This window comes from Cannabis sativa, chromosome 7 (assembly GCF_029168945.1).
Source record: "Cannabis sativa cultivar Pink pepper isolate KNU-18-1 chromosome 7, ASM2916894v1, whole genome shotgun sequence".
NCBI classification, from domain to species: Eukaryota; Viridiplantae; Streptophyta; class Magnoliopsida; order Rosales; family Cannabaceae; genus Cannabis; species Cannabis sativa.
Genome location: NC_083607.1, coordinates 54,867,456 through 54,885,758, shown reverse-complemented (window position 1 = coordinate 54,885,758; position 18,303 = coordinate 54,867,456). Strand labels below are relative to the sequence as shown.

Sequence of the window (18,303 nt, the reverse complement as noted above, 5' to 3'; positions counted from 1 at the left end):
TACGAGTTTTGAGAGTTTTGCCGTCAAAATTTAGGTTTTTGAGGTTAATTGTTAGGGAAGTGAAAGTTTTGGGAGTTTTGCCGCAGTTAACCCTAGATATATATATATATAAATATATATATAGAGAGAGAGAGAGAGAGAGAGTAGTTTCATATACCAATAATAAATATATGTCATTTTAGACCCTATGTTTTGAAAAAATTATTAATTAGATCCTCTATTTTGTTAAATGACAAATTGGACCTTGTATTGTTGACGTGGTTTTTCGTCAACAAATCTAAGAAGATTGTACACGAGCAAGATGAATGCAGATATTTGTCAATCAAAGTAAATCAATTTATGAAAAAAAAAATTAACAAAGACGAAAGGTCTTTATAGTGGTTCACCCCTTTGAATGGGTAATAGGCTAGTCCACTTGAAGTGTTATTAACCTCAATGCTTGAGAAGAGTTCTCTAAGAGTTCAATCCTCATGTGAGTTTTTAGAATGAGAGAGTGGGAGCTCGAGAGAATGATTTCGTGAGAATCAAAAATTAGGATTTTATGCCCTAAATAAAACTCATTTCAATATAATCTTATTTGTTATCAATAGAAGATTAGAAGTTATTTATGTTTACATATATTTTTCATGTTTAAGGTTTAATCTACAATTTTTATTAAATCCAAAACATATAGTTATTCACAATTATAGTGATATCAACACAGTGGAAGGTAATTGTGATTATATGCTTCAAAAGATAATGTCCCATGAGTCATCAGTACACTGGATTTACAGTAATGTAATAGTCAGCGATAAAGCTTACTTACACCTTGTATAAGTGTTATGTTCTTTCAAGAACATTGGCAAAGTATGCTAGTATCGGATATATGGAGTATACATTGGACATAACTTGTATAAATTAAGGGTAAATAACAGCATAAGTATCCAAAGTTTTATGTTTGTAAGCGGCATAAACACAGTGTTTATTTTTAACGGCATAAGTACCGAATATTTATAAAACTGTAATTTTCTTCTAGTTTCATCAGTACAGACTCTGTTTTGAATTTATTTAAAAAACATTTATAAGTAACTGATACTACATATTTTTATTTAGACCCAATGATCAGAGTCTGTACTGACAAAATTAGAGAAAAATTATAGTTTTACAAACATTGGGTACTTATGCCGCTAAAAATAAACATTGAGTTTATGCCGCTTACAAACATAAAACTTTGGGTACTTGCCGCTATTTACTCTAAAATTAATTAGTTATAACTTATATATGTCGATTTTGTCATGAATTTTGATTTTTTTTTTTTTCAATTTTACCAAATAAAAGATCAAAAATGATGATTATTATGATGAGAATTGATAATTATAATTAATTAGTTATAAATGCCCTTTTGTAATGATTTTTGACACTTTTTCTTTTCAATTTTACAAAATATATACAAGAAGATTAAAGATGATGATGAAGAAGAGGTGACATTATTTTTGATGAAGAAACTGAAGATGACATAGTTCATCATATAATCATGGAAGTTTTGCTTTTCGAAGTTGGTATTTGCAGTCCTGAATTTCCTATTATGCTTTTAAATGATGTGATTTTCTCAATGTCAAAGCATCTTGAGGTCAATGTCTTCAAGGATAAATTTTAAAGAATTGAATATAAGATAAATGTGGAAGAAAGACGTTGATTTTATTCTTAAAGAAGATAGTGATGATGATGATCAAGAGATAAATTTTTTAAGGTAAGTATTGGAAGCTAGAGTTTTTGATGCATGGACTCGTAGTAGTGTAAGTATAAAATTAGTAATGATTTGAGAAATTAATTACTATATATAATCTCTAGCTATATGTACGAATGGATTATCTTGTTTTGGATACTAATAAATATTGAGATTTTTTCATTATTATATTCAGAACTAAACTTAATTTGCAACATTATATAGAAACTCTTATTGCAACTGCAAATATATATAAAAATTCTTATTGCAACTATAAAAAATTGTATAGAAACCCTATTGCAAGAGTATATGAAATAATTCTACATAAATATTTTGGTTTTATTATAAGAATAGTTTGAATAATTATTATTATTATTATTATTATTATTATTATTATTATTATTATTATTAGCAAATAGAAATCAAATCTTAGCTACTATCATTTCACTTGTCAAATATGATCAAATAGGTTCAAATTGAATCAATAAACAGAGTATATTGAGAAAAATAACTCAATGCAACACTTGGCAACTCTTACAAGTTTAAAAACAAATCTGAGGATAATTCTACTCAACCTAGCAAACCTGTCAAGTCACAACAAAATTAAGCTGAGAAGCTCTCTTCTTAACATTATCCTTCCTCTATCTAAATAGTCTTGATATTATGAGCAATCTCAGCACATGCAGTAGGTCCTGTTGTGTATGATGAGAAAAAATTCCAACTCTTTGACAATGTTCACAACAAATTGTTTGGGAAACAAATGGTTGGTTTTCATGAATCAAATAATCCCCTTTGCCTTTGGTCTCAAGATCCTCTTGAATAACATCAACACAACAGAGTCATCTTGTCTGAACTTGGTTGCTCATCTCTTTCACCCTCATACAAGACCAAAGATGAGTTGAGCTGTGGACGCTTTCAATTTGTCCAATTGCTGTTTCATCGCGCTGAAGTTACAGGAGGAGGGGCCTAAAGCTGTGATTTGAGTTAAAGCAATGAAACTAATGGCAAATATACAAGATAAAAAACCATGGTTGAAAATTGTAATGTATGTGATAAGATTCAAAAGGGGTTTTCTTTGAAAAAGGAATATAAACTGGGAAAAAGTAACAGAAAGCCTATGAACAACAAGACCTCGAAAGACTAAAGAGATTCACATTGTAAATTAAGCCTTGAACATTAGATACCATGAGCAAAGACAAATTGAACAAAGACTTATTATTATAACAAAATGGACATTTTAACCTCAGCCGAAAGATGGTGATAAGTTTGATAATAATCACTTATGAAATCAGTACATTTAACACTTTTGCATCATAGGTTGTGTGTAATTTAATAAAAATAGCAATCCAAAATTGAAAGAAGAAAAAAACTGAAACTTTATGATAATAAAAGTTGAATTTGCAACAAGGATCAGATGGTGATGCATGTAAAGAATTCATCATTCAAATACAGAAAATGTTGGGTAGTTATCCTCATATCCAATTGCAAAAACAGAATAATAAAAACTTCAAAAAGAAAATACCAATTTTACAAAATGAAATTGAATTTGGAATTGCTTGAAGAAAAGATCAGATAGTCGATCATTGATACACCATGCTACATCATAAAGATGTAAGTAAGACTGAACATCAAAGATTATCTTCATATCATAGAACAATTTAAATCCAATTCCAGTTAAGAAAAACGAAATGTTAGTAAGCTCAGATCAGATATGAATGTCAATCACCACCTAGCAATCAGAAAAATTGCAAGTAAGACTGGGGCGACAAAATTACAATCATCACTTCGTTAAAGCCTCAAAAAATTCAATCTTCAATACATATATGATATATACATACATTGACATAGATAAACCCTCAAATTAAAAATGATATTTTTTCGAAAGCAAAGGTGCCGCCATTGTTGCTTACTATCTATAATACGAGGGAGCAAATTATAACAGTTAGCTAAAATTAATCGAATCAATATAGATAAACCCTAATAGAAATGAAAACCTAGAAGAAAGCACAATGACATTGAAGTGAAATTGGGAGAACACTGAGAGCTAGGGTTTTAGTCGCCGCTTAGGTTGAGGGTTTGAGATTGTAAAAGCTCCACCTTTTATAGGCTAGCAGAACAAAGGAAAGGAATACTTATTAGGGAAATAAGAAAATTACATTTGAATTTTTAAAATTCTTTTTTTAATACAATTTCGAATTGAAATTCTATATTTTGCAAAAATTATTGCTTGAATTCTATTTTTTTTTTTTTTCTGTTAAATAATAAAATAGATGTCATATTTTTCAAATGTCATAAATAAGATTCTGAACTTAATTTTTTGGTATTTTGTTTTAATATAATCAGCTTGAAAATAATTCTTAACACGAAAAAATGCCATAAACATAACTAGTTTTGTCATAACGCATGTAGATCGAGTTATTATTATGTTCCATTTTGATAGAAAATGGTACAAAATAGACCATGAACTTACTTTTCGTCAAATTAAAACTTAATAATTTTTGTTTTTCATGGTCCATATTAGAGTTAGAAAAGTGAAAGCAAATTTGATAAAAAAAAAAAACTATTTCATCCAATATGAATTATAAGTTCAAGGATCTCAACATAATGTATATAGATTAAATCTAGACTAATGAATAAAGAGACAATACCTCTTGTAGTCTATCAGTGGTTTCTCGCTATCTTTCCGTATTATTATCGAACATCCAATCCAATAACTTTGTTATTGCTGAAGAGTTTCACACTACAATCTTCAAAACCAGCCTCTACATTCGGGAATAGAGTGGACTATTAGATTCTATAAAATAAGTATAATTATCCATTCACATTATATTCTCAACTCATGAGATATTGTGATGAAATAGGGTTGATCACAAAACTTATACCACACTTCAATGAGTGTGGCGTGTGAAATTGAGCATAGAGAGAGAGAGAGTGAAAAATCAATCATATTTTCTCTCAAATCTGACACTTGTTTTTCTCTACTTGTTAATTGCCTTCTTATCGTTAGTTTATAATGATATATATCTTATATATAATTTTATAAACAAATATTTTAATTAATCTTTTTAAAATAAAGGAAAACATCTAATTTGTTTCAAATTTATAATTCAAATTTAAATATCGTTATAGATTAAAAGTGTCTATCTAACGGTATTTCTTGGTTTAACAGAATATACTTTACAAATAAAAGGATATTCTGTTAAATTTAACCCCAAAAGCTTTTAACGCCGTTAACTTTAACTTTCATTTTTCGTTTAATCGTTTTCTCACTCTCAATTCCAATCATAGAATCTCTTCAATCACCAGACCACTCCAGTCCCATAAATAGTTCTCCCTCCCACTGTCCCACATGCCCTACCCATAAAATTGCAATCCAAAAAGTAACAATCTTGAATGTGCCTAGAAGCCCGATCAAACGATGTGATCGATTACAGCTGCAGCAATGGGTGCGGCTGAATGGTCGGAGGTCTATGAATGGGAGGTGATCTCTAATCAACGAGTAGATGCGATGGTGGGGACAAACGGTGGTGAGCATTGATTAGCTTCCATCAAAAATGGTAGTTTTCTTTTCTTCATAAATATTCTGGAAATTTTTCTTGTGGTGAGCTTTAGCTTCCATCGAAAACGGTAGTTCTCTTTACTCTATAATATTCTTAAGATTAGATTTTTTGTGAAAATTTGCTTATGAGATGCGTTTTATTAATGAACAAGGTTGGATTTCTTATGAAATTTTTCTTTCGAGATGCATATTAATGTGTTTTTAATATGTTAAATGTTTAATTTAATTAATTCTCAGATTGTATTTCAACAACATTTTCGTTTTATAATTAAAATATTCATGTGGGTTTGAAGTAGATAGTTCTTATTTATTGATCATGCTCATGGCAAACTTTTCTAAATTGTTTAATCCAGCTGAGCCCGCTACTATAGTGTTGATTTCTAATCCTGTTACTGGTTTGTCGGCGCAAGGAGTAGTAAGTCGAAGCATATTGTATAAATATTTATTTTGCCTAATTTGATTAATGATCATAATTTTCAATCATTAACCTCACAACTTTACCTTCTTCTTCTATTTTGTGCATCTCATTCTCACTACTGGCACTACCAACTCACTATTTTATCGTCCTCCTCCATAGGCGGCAACTTTATCGATTTCGGCACCAATAACTTTATCGGAAGGGATGCGCACGAGTCGATCACCTTGCCTATGGCCGAGATTTCGACACACGACGCCCACCGACCGATTGTCAAACGGAAGAATCCCAGTTGATTATCTTGGTGAGTTGATAGTTTCTTGATTATTTTCTATTTAGTTAGTGAGAAAAATGGTAAAAAAATGTTAATTTTTATCTTCGTTGATATTTTTTAGTCGAGTTGCATTTTCCTCTGTTCTTTATATCTTTGTTGTTCTAGGCTCGGTTTCTTTATTTCTGAAAATGAAGTTACATTCAGAAGATTAGTGTGATTTTCTTGAAGGGAAACACTTTCTTCAATCAAACTTTCATTATATATAATTTTGGAATTTTAATTCTTCACACAGATGTATAAAATGTTTTCTTTGATGTGGTCGAGAATGTACACAGAAGATGACAAATGTATAATCTCTTGCTTGTTTTATAATAAGAGATTTTATCTCTCCCAATCACCAATTCTCTTTGCTTTACGCTATTAGAGATGATGCATTTTTCTTCTTTTTTTTACTATTTCTTTTTCTCTTCAATAATATATGTCCTTTATAAACTCAATGTTGCAGAAAGATGGTTCTCTGAAGCTTCTCATAACCAGACAGGATAAAATATATATCATATATAATTGTATATGTCATAAAAGATTGTTCTGATAAGCTTAGAAGTAGTTATGAAGGAATACCATCAAATTTGTTGTTAGAGAATAATGACTCCAATCTGTTTGATGAAATGATTCTTAGAGTTATAAAAACGAACTAATTAGAGCTAATAGGCTGCTTTACTATTAGAGTTTCTCCGAATTTTGGACTGACCCTCTGTTGTGTGCAAACCTCTCCAGAATAGAGCTAATGGGATTGGGGTAGATTTGTAATGTACCAAACATATACATGACATGGAAAATTTGGGTTCACTATGGGTGGAAATATGGTAGTATATATACATTTATCTTTTTTGATTGTGCATAGGTACCACCGCACCAGCATTCATTTTAATACATCTTTTTTCTCTCAGCATTCATTTTAATTATGCATAGGCACAATCGCACCAGCTCCAATGGCGGAAATCACTTCACCAGAAAGGATCACTCTTTATTACTGTAACAGTAAGTAGGAATTTCTTGTATTTTATATTTTAGTGTTGTTTTCATCATGGCCTTTTGTATCAATTTTCCAAACAGACATTGAGGTTCATCCAAGCATTCGTCAACAATTCTGGGATTCTCAACACTGGCCCAAGCATGTACTTGTCAGATATACATGGTAAATAAGATCTAATCGGTCTTGCTTCATTATGTTTGTTGGTTATTTCTTCCAATGTCAATATCATTTCAATTATAAAATTTTTATTGTTCTTAACATATGATTTTAGTTAGAAATTGGAATTTTGTTCACATACATATAGTATATAGTGACTCTAGCATTAGCATCGTCAATTATATGAGACATCTAGATGCATGAAGTTTCTTTTAGGATATTCTTATATTACACGCCAATTCTGAACATGCTGAAGAAAACTAAACTCATAGAAATAACAAAGAAGTGACCATAACCATGACCATGCACTTGTATTTAATTATTTATATATGTGTTTAAGGCAATCAAGATTGCTTTTGGTTTTCACTATTGTATTTTTCTGATTTAGTAGGCCAATCTTTTGAGATTTTCAGTTTACATATTTTCTTGTGGGTTATCATTTGATTTGATTACGAGGCTTGAATGTGTTTGCATTTATATTAGTGTTCTTTTTTGTTTCATAGAGTATTTGAGCATTAACTTCGCTCGCAAATATTATTTTTTACGTGCCTCGGCACGTAACTTCTAACTAGTAAATATCATATATCTCATTAACAGAAATCAATTAAATCTTCTTATTTTACTATTATCTTTTTTAATTAAATAGATTATCTAATAATATATTTAATTCAATAATCAAAAGATAATTAATTAATTTAATTTAAATTATTTTAACCAATGAAATAATCAAACAAAACTAATGTGGGCCTTTATATGTCATCCTACATGTGTGGACCATATTTTAAGGTCCAAAATTAATTTCTCAATTTTACCATAAATAAGATTTATTATGTATTTTGCCAATAAATAATAATTGATTAATTCTCGTTAATATTTTATTTCACAAGGATTAAAATAAATATTATTTTTACCAAAATGATATATTTCTTTAATATTATTTAAGAATAATATTATGTTTAACTAATTAATATAGTTTTATTAAATAGAACTAAATAGTTAAATACTATTTAAGTATACAATTCATAATTGTTATAATTATTCAAAATAATAATTTCTATGAATTACTATTTTTTTTCTTAAGAATGTATTTCTCTTAGAAATTAATTCTCACTCAAATTTACTCATCAAATAAAATCTTCTCTTATACAATGTTGTATAAAGGTGACTTGGGGACCATAGACCTATATTTTGAAGCTCCAATAAACACTTGATTAGTATTGATCTGATTTATTAATTTCATCAATATTCCACTATAAATATTGAATTGCACTCATTTGCAATATAGAATTATATTCATAGAATTTTTACTTATAGTCCATTAATATAATCAATATAAGCAGTTCACCCTCCAATCATTAGTTCATAATTAGAGTTGGTCAAAATTACCAGTTTACCCTTCTACTTATCTCTTGATTGCTTATGTTCCATTAATTCAATGTGAACAATTAATCTATAACTTATTATAGATTTGGATCTAACTGTTAGCACTCCCAGAAATAACACTATAAGGGAGCTAATATTCAATTTGTTAGGAAAGCTTGGACTCCATTATTGTATAAAATGTTCCCAACTACTCATGTTATTAAGCTCCCAAAATAGAAGCTATAAGAATCATCTTCTTTGATAAACTATAATGAGTGAATCAAAGAACTCAATGAACATAAACAAGAGTTCATGTATACTTAGGATTCAGACTGGTCTACTAATGATCATCGTTGTAATATGAATAACACTTTCATGGTAAACGGCACGTTAATGAAAGATGTTATTACATATCAATCCAGTTATGCATAATCGAATTATACACAACATGTTTACTACATGCATATCCACATATGTGATCAGAATCAAAATCACACACACTAGTAGTATAGTGTATAGTAAACTGTACTTAGTGTTAGGTTGATTTTAGTATTATTTTTAAGTTAATTTTTAGTGTGTTTTTAATTTAGTTCTACTCTTTAGGGAAAAATGAGTACGAATTTCAGAGATAAAAGTCAATACTGGAGGCATTTTGCACAGGGTTTTCAGCATTATTTTATTCTCTATCTTCTTCTCTTTCTTAAAGTTAATATGTGTGATTTTACTTCCATGAACATGTGTAGCTAAACACTTGATTAGGGTTAGATGTATATTGTTTGACATTTGCTTTATGGTTTTAATATGATTTATTTTCTCCCTAATTTCTATCTATTCTATTTCATTCGTGCTTAATTGTTAGGCTAATTTTAGTCTAAGTTTTGGGTCTTATTTTCGGTTAGTTTTCACTCTTTGTTTCTAGTTTTAGGACTATATTACGCTTGATTCTTTTGTTTCAGGTCCTCGGGTGTTTAAAGAAAATATGTACAAGAATTGAGGAAAAGTGGTGAAAGAATCGAGAAGAAAAACCAAAAATTGTGTCGCTGCCTGTTCCAGTCGCGACGGGAAACATGCCAGTCGCGATGGGAACTGGCAGAGAAATTTTCAAGAAATCGAAGTTCAACCCCGTCGCGACGGGGGCATTGCCAGTCGCGACGGGGACCCAGTGACGGGATTTTTGGGCAGTTTCGTAATTTCACGAATTTTAAAGATGAGAATTGGTTTAAATAGAGGGAGTTCGTGAAAATTAGGGTTCATTCAGAATTGGAACCCTAGAAACAAAGGAGGAGGCTAGAAGAGCGGCTTGTGGCGACCCGAATCAATTGCTTCAACTAGTTCTTTCTCTTCTCTTTAATTTTTCTATGCTATTTTCTGTTTGAATGTTAATTATGGATTTGATTATGGATGTTTTGAACTAAACTCCTATTTAGGGAGAATGATGAATGTTGTTTAAGTTTTTCCTAGTTAATGAATAATTGCCATTCCTCCATCTTGATTGTGAACATTATCTATATTTGTGCTTAATTCCATGTGTAAGCTTGATCACCTTCTACATGTTCTATGATCTCAATTCTAAATCTGAAAAGTGAGAATTGAGAATGCTAAAATTGGATAGTCTAGGTTTTGATGTGAAACGAAAGTATTTACATAGCCTTTGTGACATTTAGATTATTGCTTAATGCTGATTTCATGTTAGTTTAATTAAGAGATTAATTAGAGAGCATGAGATTTAGAACCTAGAAGATCTGAAAAGAGCTAGGTTAATTTATAATCTGTCATTCACTTCAAGAGAAGGATAGCAACTAGACATTAATATTGGTAACTTAACAACAAGATTCGTCTCCCTATTCTCTCATCTTGATTAATATTCACTTGTTTCTTTAAGTTTCTTGAATTTCTTTCTTCCTTTTTCAATCATAAATACTTTTGATTTGCCAAATAGAATTATAAGTATAGTTTAGTAGTAATTAATCCAATTCCTGGTAGTTCGACCTCACTTGCGTGAGTATACTACTTGATTGCGTGCACTTGCGTAGTAATTAATAATTTTCGCAACAAGTTTTTGGCGTCGTTACCGGGAAATTGTATAAAGATTGATATTACATAAAATTATACTAACTTCTACTTTGGTTAATTCTTTTTGCTTATTTCTAATCTGTTTCTTTTAGATTAAATTTTGTAATATTATTAAAAATTAAATTTTATTCTAATTTGGTTTTTCTTTTTAGTTTTAGTATTAATTTTGTTGTTTCAAATTTTTATCTTTTAATTACTAATTTAGTTTTATTTTTTTTTTATTTTACTAATGTTGTACTTATGAGTTTGACCTACAAGATAAATCCAGATGCTATATCTTGAGGATTTTGCCCAACAACACAATGAATCATTCTATTCTGCTTGGAGGAGATTTAAAGAGCTTGGAGAGAGATGTTATCCAACTTTCTCAAGTGGATGTTTTACGTGGCTCTTTTATAATGGACTTGATGATGAAACAAAAAGTTGGGTGGATTATGGAGCAGAGGTTACTGGAGAGCCTTTGTTAAGGAGAGGCCATGAAGCAATAAATCTGTTGAATGATATGGAAGATTTTGATTATGATTGGCATTGGAATCCATCACTTCAAGGTTGGAGTCATCAATACCCTCCTTATTGTCCAAACTCACCCCAACCAATTGAAGAAGAGGAGGATATACTATCACTTCCAAAAGAGATTAATCGATTGGCGGACATGGTAAAAGCTCTATGTGATAATTTAATGGCGCAGGATTCAGAGAGTTTTAAGGATAATAACTCAAATAACGAAAGTTATGAGAGTTGTTTGAATATAGTAGAAGCACCATCAGATGAATACATAGAAGAGACTGAGCCTAGAATTGAAGAGAAAGAATCCTTTGAAGTGGTTGAAAATTTGGATACATTGGATGCTTGGTCAACAAATGATGAACTCAATTTGGTGAATGAAGAAACATCCATCCTCAATGATGAAATTATTGAAGATCAAATCACAGTCAAGGATGTGGATGGTCATGAGGAAATTGAACAACCAATTGAGAGGTTATTTGAGAAAAGCAAGAAAGAGGTGCCATTAGTGGTAGAAGAATCACTTGTAGTTGTTAATTTGAGGTTGTCAACACCACTATATTATGAACCACCAATGGACCCTTATTTTCCACTAATTTCTGGCCATCAATTAACTGTTTTGTGATTTCGATGCGAGATCTGAGAAGTGAGTGTTGATTATGCTATAGTGAAATAGAACTAAATTTCGATATAGGACGAGAGTACCTGTAAGGTTTAGATGACTTATAGGGTTTCTGTATTTAATGCCTACTGCATGTTAAATTTATCACGAGAGTAGAAAGTTTGCATGTGATTGAGATTCATATATCTGAGAAGACTATAAATTACCTTAGTAAACCTGCTATTGCATAGAAATTAATAATAGGAAGATAATCATATTAAGCCATATTCAATAGATACAATTGAAATCGAAGCCCTAGTTTTTATTGACTGTTAATTTCCTTTATTTATTTATTTGCTTCATACTTCCACTAGCTTTCTTATTTTAATTTTCTCTCTTAATTTTATTTAACCAAACAGTAGTAAGAATTTAATTTTAAAGTACTTAACTACAATCCTCGTGGGATCAACCTCACTCTTGGTGAGTTTACTACTTGTTACGATACGTACACTTGTGTGTGTAAAAATACCACAACACACATGCAGATTCAAGCTTATTCGTCAAAGTAAGGGAAGCAAAGATCGCGATAGTTCTGGTATATGTTGATGATCTCATTATCACTAGAGATGATGACGCAGAAATTTTTCAAACAAAGGAGAACCTATTAGTACGCTTTCAAATGAAGGAGCTTGGAGAATTAAAACACTTCCTCGGATTAGAAGTTGACTGAACTAAGGAAGGTTTATTTCTCTATCAGCAAAAGCATGCTAAAGATTTGCTGCAAAGATTCAGAATGCTCGAGTGCAAGCCCATCTCAACACCTATGGAAGCTAATGCTAAGCTATGTGCTCATCCTGGGAAGGACTTGCAAGATGGAGCAATGTATCAACAACTGGTGGGAAGTCTAATCTACCTTACATTGACTCGACCAGATATTTCTTATGCAGTTGGAGTAGTACGTCAATATATGCAGCAACCAAAAAAGCCACATTTGGAAGTAGTACGACGAATACTGAGGTATGTCAAAGATACCATTAACTATGGTCTCTTCTATAAGCAAAGGGGATGAGGTTAAGATCATTGACTACTGCGATGCTGATTATGATGGAAGTCATGATACTCGACGATCAACTACTGGGTATGTATTCAAACTTGGATCTGGAGTAATGTCTTGGTGTAGCAAAAGGCAACCAACAGTATTGTCAACCATAGAAGCAGAGTATAGAGCAGCAGCAATGACGACTCAAGAAAGTACGTGGTTGATGTAACTAATGAAGGATTTACACCAATCCACATATTCTGCACTTTATTGTGACAATCAATCCGCTATTTCTCTAGCAGAGAATCCAATTTTTCATGCTCGAACAAAGCATGTGGAGGGCAACCACTTTTTAGAGAAAAAGTACTTCAAGAAGAGTTAAAGATGCACCAAGTGAAGAGCAAAGATCAAGTAGCAGATTTATTCACTAAAGGACTCAGCACAACGAGATTTCAAAAGTTGAGAGACCAACTCAATATGAAGAGTCGGTGTTGAGGAGGAGTGTTAAAAGATCAACACCTACTCTACAAGTATCTAGAATTTTTTTATCATTTTGGTAATATTATAGAATTTTCTAGAATCATAGAGAGTTAATAGTCATAAGAAGTTTCAAGAATGTTTTAGGCTATAATAAATTGACAATTTGCTAGAACATTCTAGCATAATAATGTACCATCCTTTGAGTAGTACGTATAAATAGGGGAGTAGGCCCTTTGGTGGTGCATGGTGAGTTGAGTGTACAAGTGAAGTGTGTCCTAGTGTATTTAACTAAGTCTCAACAAAACTCTAAAAGAGTGTCCCATCAAATAGTGTGCAACTAAACCTTTAAGTGTGAGTGTCTAGTAAATAAAAGAGTGTGTGCTTTGTGTGTATTATGATCAAGTTAAAGTGTTCAAGTCTTGGTGTAATTGCTTTTACAATAATAAAGTAATTACGTTTTCACGTGTTATGTTGTCCAACACAGCTAATGTTTGAAAATACATACCTCAAAATAGAACGAGAGATTTTTTTTTTTTTTTGAAAGGAAACCGATACAGGTTAAAATAACAAAAGTAACAAAGTTACGCAACCAGAGGAGGATTTTCTTCCATCTATAACAGTTCATTGTCTATCCTAAGAGCATGCAGAGATACCCCAGGAGAACTAGACAATAAAACTATAATATCATAAAAGAAAACCTCAAAACTGAGAGTTGTCACTTCCGATCCACTAGTAAAACACCTACAAAATAAAGAGGAAAAAATTAATACATAATAAATATTTAATAAAAATAAAATTTCCCTTACAAATAAAATAAAATAAAATATGAAAATTTTATAAAAATAGTCACATAGAGTTCTCTAATGTAAATACTAGAACTTATCTATTCTCATCTCCATTGCTGACAGTGACTACACTACATTTTGATGTGTTATTATTAGACCTACCTGACCTTATAAAATTAAAACTAGCCATATAATAACTTTACAAAATTAAAACTAGCTATGTTAGCCTTGCAAAACTAAAACTAGTCATACTGACCTTATAAAATTTAAAACTAGCCATACTGGCCTTATAAAACCAAAAACTAGTCATACTAGCCTTACAAAACCAAAACTAGTCATACTGGCCTTACAAAACTACAACCTAGCCACATTGGCCGTACAAAAAAAACTAGCCACATTGGCCATACAAAAAAAAAACCACATTGGCCTTACAAAATTTTTTTTTAAAAAAAAAAAAAAAACCACTTACAAAACTAGACATATTGCCTTACAAAACCAAAAAATACATTAGCCATTAAAATTAAAAAGATATATTAGTCAATAAATATTAAAATAAAAATATTAAAATAATGACATTACAATAATAATATAAAATGTATATTATTTATAAATGAATAAATTATGAATTTGTCAATAAATTTTAATAACGGGGAATCCCTAAAATTGAGTATTCAAAAGAATAATAAATATTTAAAACCTAAAAGGAAGGTGAAGTGCTTCTAAATCATAAAAGCTACAAAAGAGTAAAGAATAGATGAGAAAAATAAATATATGTAATATATAAAATTTAAAATAAAACAAAATCACTTAATTTTAAAGTTAAAAATGAAAACTTTTTAAAATAAATAGTAGTAAAAACAATAAATAGTCCACAAAATTAGAGATAGAAAATACTGTAAAAATATTTTTTTAAGATATCTGAAAATTATAATAAATTTAATAAGATTTCATACCTTAAACAACGGTAATTAAAGATTACATATTTCACCATCAAGGGCTATCTTTACGCGTGAAACAATGCCATAATTTTGGACCCGTCGGGATATCTGATTCTTCATTGCAGTTTGACGGACTTCGACGTCGTGGAGAAGGGGTGGTGGTTAGAACAGAGGCACCATCCTCAGCCGTAATCTATTTCTAAAAGTTCCTCAATAGAAAAATTAAAAACGAGTGCAAAAACACTCAACAAAATAGATACTGATTACTGAAGAAAAACTAAACAATATCAAAGAAATTGCAAATAAAAATTGAAAACAAAATTACATTCTTCTATTCAAAACTAAATAACGAATGAGATAAAAAGCTTTAAGTTTGAAACTGAAAATCCTAGATTTGGTGAAAACCGTGGAGGAGTTGAAATGATAGGCATAGGTGACCAACGCATAGTTGTATTATGGGCGCCTGAATCTAGACGTCGCATACATCCAGATTGAAACATCTAACCTCGAAAAACCTGAGATTCCGATCTACTCATCGCAGATCTCGTAAAAGGTGAAAATAAATCTCTACTCAACCTCCATGGTCGCCGACAGGAAGGAACAGAGAAAGAAAGAAGGCCAGTTAACTTCATTGTTTTGCAAAAAACAAGGCCGGTTACGTATCTAATATAACAACTTACGGGTCGAAGGATGATGCTAAATTCTTCCTCTTCTCCACCTCTCAGAATTCAAATTATAGCTATTTCATTCGGTTTCTTCATAAAAACTAAATGATCAAAGGTGATACGCTCTCTATTTCGAAAATAGAACAGGAGATTTAATTATAAGAATTTGCAGCAAAATTTTATTATATTTTAACTTTTAAATACTGAATCTTTTATTTTTTTTTGTGAAAGAACCTTTAAGTTTACTTATTTTCGCAAGTTTACTTATTAAGTCGGTGGGTTTGTCTTTGCCGATCTATGCTATGCAAACCACAAAACTCTCTAATCGCATGGTTAATAGGATTGATGGTTTAGTACGGAATTTTTGGTGGGGCTTCGAGAAAGGAAACCATGGCCTCCATCTTAAAGCTTGGGAGAAACTCTGCCTTCCTAAGTCTTTGGGTGGTCTAGGTTTTCGGAAAATAAAAGAAATGAACCTCGCTTTTTTGGCCAAGTGGGGGTGGAAAATTTTGAATGGGTGTCAATCTTTATGCTGCAAGATCTTGGAGGCAAAGTATTTAAAAGGAAAGGATTTTCTCAGTTGCAGATATAAAGACTCTAATTCCTGGTTTTAGAAAAATGTTGTGAAAGCAAATGCTATTTTGAAAAAAGGGGCCTGTAAATTGGTGACCAATGGTAGAGATACTAGTGTTTGGAGGGATCCTTGGATACCCCATTGCAAAGGTTTCGTCCCAAAACTGAATGGTAATGTGATGTCAGAACATTTAGTTGTGGCCGATCTTCTACTGACTAGTGGGGATTGGGATGTCCATAAACTGAACACTATTTTTTGGAGAGAGACTATTTCTGCTATCTTAAAAGGGGGTAAGCCCTCGGGGTAAGGTAAGGACAAATGGATTTGGACTTTGGAAAGCAATGGTCAATTCTTGTGTAAATCGGCTTATCTGTCCCAGGCCTTAGATAGAGCTACTCATTGTGCTGTTGCTCCGGCGCTTTGGAATAAGCTGTGGAATAGTAAAATCTTGGAGTGTCATAAAGTTCTTTGGTGGTGTATCCTTTCTAATGCGGAGAGCAGTCATTAGAAGAAGGTTCCAGATTGAGAACTCAAACTGCCCTTTCTGCGGGGTTGGGGAGGAATCTATGGAATATTTATTTCTCTCTTGCGAGATGGCGCCACACTTATGGCGTGCTTCTCCTTGGGGTATTTACCCTGTGTGTGATAATGGGATTCGTGTTTGGGATTAGATTAAATTTATTTGGGACCTTAGACATAAGGGGATCCGTGCTGAGGATATTTTTCTTTATGCATCGATTGTTGTTGACAACATCTGGAGGACGCGCAACGAACTGGTACACAATAACTCCCCCCAGATGTGTTGAAATATATTAACAATATTTGTACTTCTTTTGCAGAGTTGCATGATTCTCTTTTGACTATTCCGACACCGATCTTGAAGAAAACTTGGAACCCTCCTCCACAGGATGGGATAAAACTGAATTGTGATGTTAGAGTGGGCTTAAAGAGCATGTGTATTGCTGGTGTTGCAAGGGATCACCTGGCCAAGGTTATTCAGGTTGACACGTCTCGTCTGGAGTTCTCAAATGCGTTATGTGGAGAAGCTGCGGCCTGTTTGGTTGTTTCGATGGCAATGGATTTAGGATATAAGTATATTATTATGCAGAGTGACTCGAGGCTAGCTATCAATGCACTCAATGGGAAGGTGTCCCATTTGGCTCTTGAGAACTATGTCTCCTTTTGTATTCAGTCTTCTCCTGCTTTTATTAGTTGTAATTTTTCTCATGTTAGTAGGTCTTGTAACTTTGCTACCCATAATGTGGCTAAGTGGGCTTTCTCCCACCAACTGTATGGCTCTATTCTGATTTCCTCGCTTTCGAGGGATCTATTTTGTAACGACCACGAAGTCTAACTGTTTTATTGTTTAATGAATATTATCATGCTTATTATATATATATATAAAAAAAAAAGAATGCTATTTGAATGATCAGTGTGTACACTTATATATATGTGAAAATAAAATTTCAAAATCAATATAATAGTAATCAAATTTGTGAAAACTAAGATATTGTTCGGTAACCATAAAAAAAAATCAATTTTTTGATTAATTAATCAAAAATTATGAAGAAACTACAAGATTTTGTTAAGTAAAATTAAAAAAAAAAAAACAAAAAATAAAATGGTTTCCGAACATAGCCTTAAATATATGAAGATTTTGCCTAAAATAAATAAATAAAAGAATTAGCTGGAAAAAAATAAAAATAGAAGATAGTTTACCGCAAATAATCCATTTAATAATGGGATTTTTTCTATAATATGTATTTTAGGCTTAAATTTTACATTTTTAGCCTAGTAAGGGAAATTAAACAAAAAAGGAAATTTAAAATTTTTTTTTTTCAAAAATACCTATTGAATCTTCTTCCTCATCCTTCATTCCTAATTTTTTAATAATTCACACATATGTTCTAGCATAAATATATAATATGTATATAAATTATATGATAGATCCATCTATCAATACAATCCTCTTTTTAGCATACTCTTCACATTATAAATAATATATATTTTATATAGAAATTTTTTTAAAGGCTGTGAATTTATATATGAAATTTTATATTGAAAGTATATGTTATATATGTTTAAAGATTTTTTTTTAAAAAAAAAAAAAAAGAGTAGTGTCAGGGACTTTATTCAG

At 31.2% G+C, this 18,303-nt stretch overlaps 1 long non-coding RNA gene and 2 other non-coding genes across 3 annotated transcripts; all 3 read right to left on the bottom strand.

Annotated features, from left to right (window-relative positions):
- Nucleotides 1-2,123: 2,123 nt before the first annotated feature.
- Nucleotides 2,124-3,903, bottom strand: LOC115696912 (uncharacterized). The gene is made up of 2 exons (XR_009688839.1): nucleotides 3,720-3,903; nucleotides 2,124-3,618 (listed from the first exon to the last, which is right to left on the bottom strand). It is a non-coding gene; the product is annotated as an uncharacterized LOC115696912 (long non-coding RNA).
- LOC115698436 (small nucleolar RNA Z196/R39/R59 family) lies at nucleotides 2,942-3,028 on the bottom strand. Its single transcript, XR_004008183.1, has one exon. It is a non-coding gene; the product is annotated as a small nucleolar RNA Z196/R39/R59 family (small nucleolar RNA).
- Nucleotides 3,408-3,493, bottom strand: LOC115698450 (small nucleolar RNA U31b). Its single transcript, XR_004008196.1, has one exon. It is a non-coding gene; the product is annotated as a small nucleolar RNA U31b (small nucleolar RNA).
- Nucleotides 3,904-18,303: the final 14,400 nt, after the last annotated feature.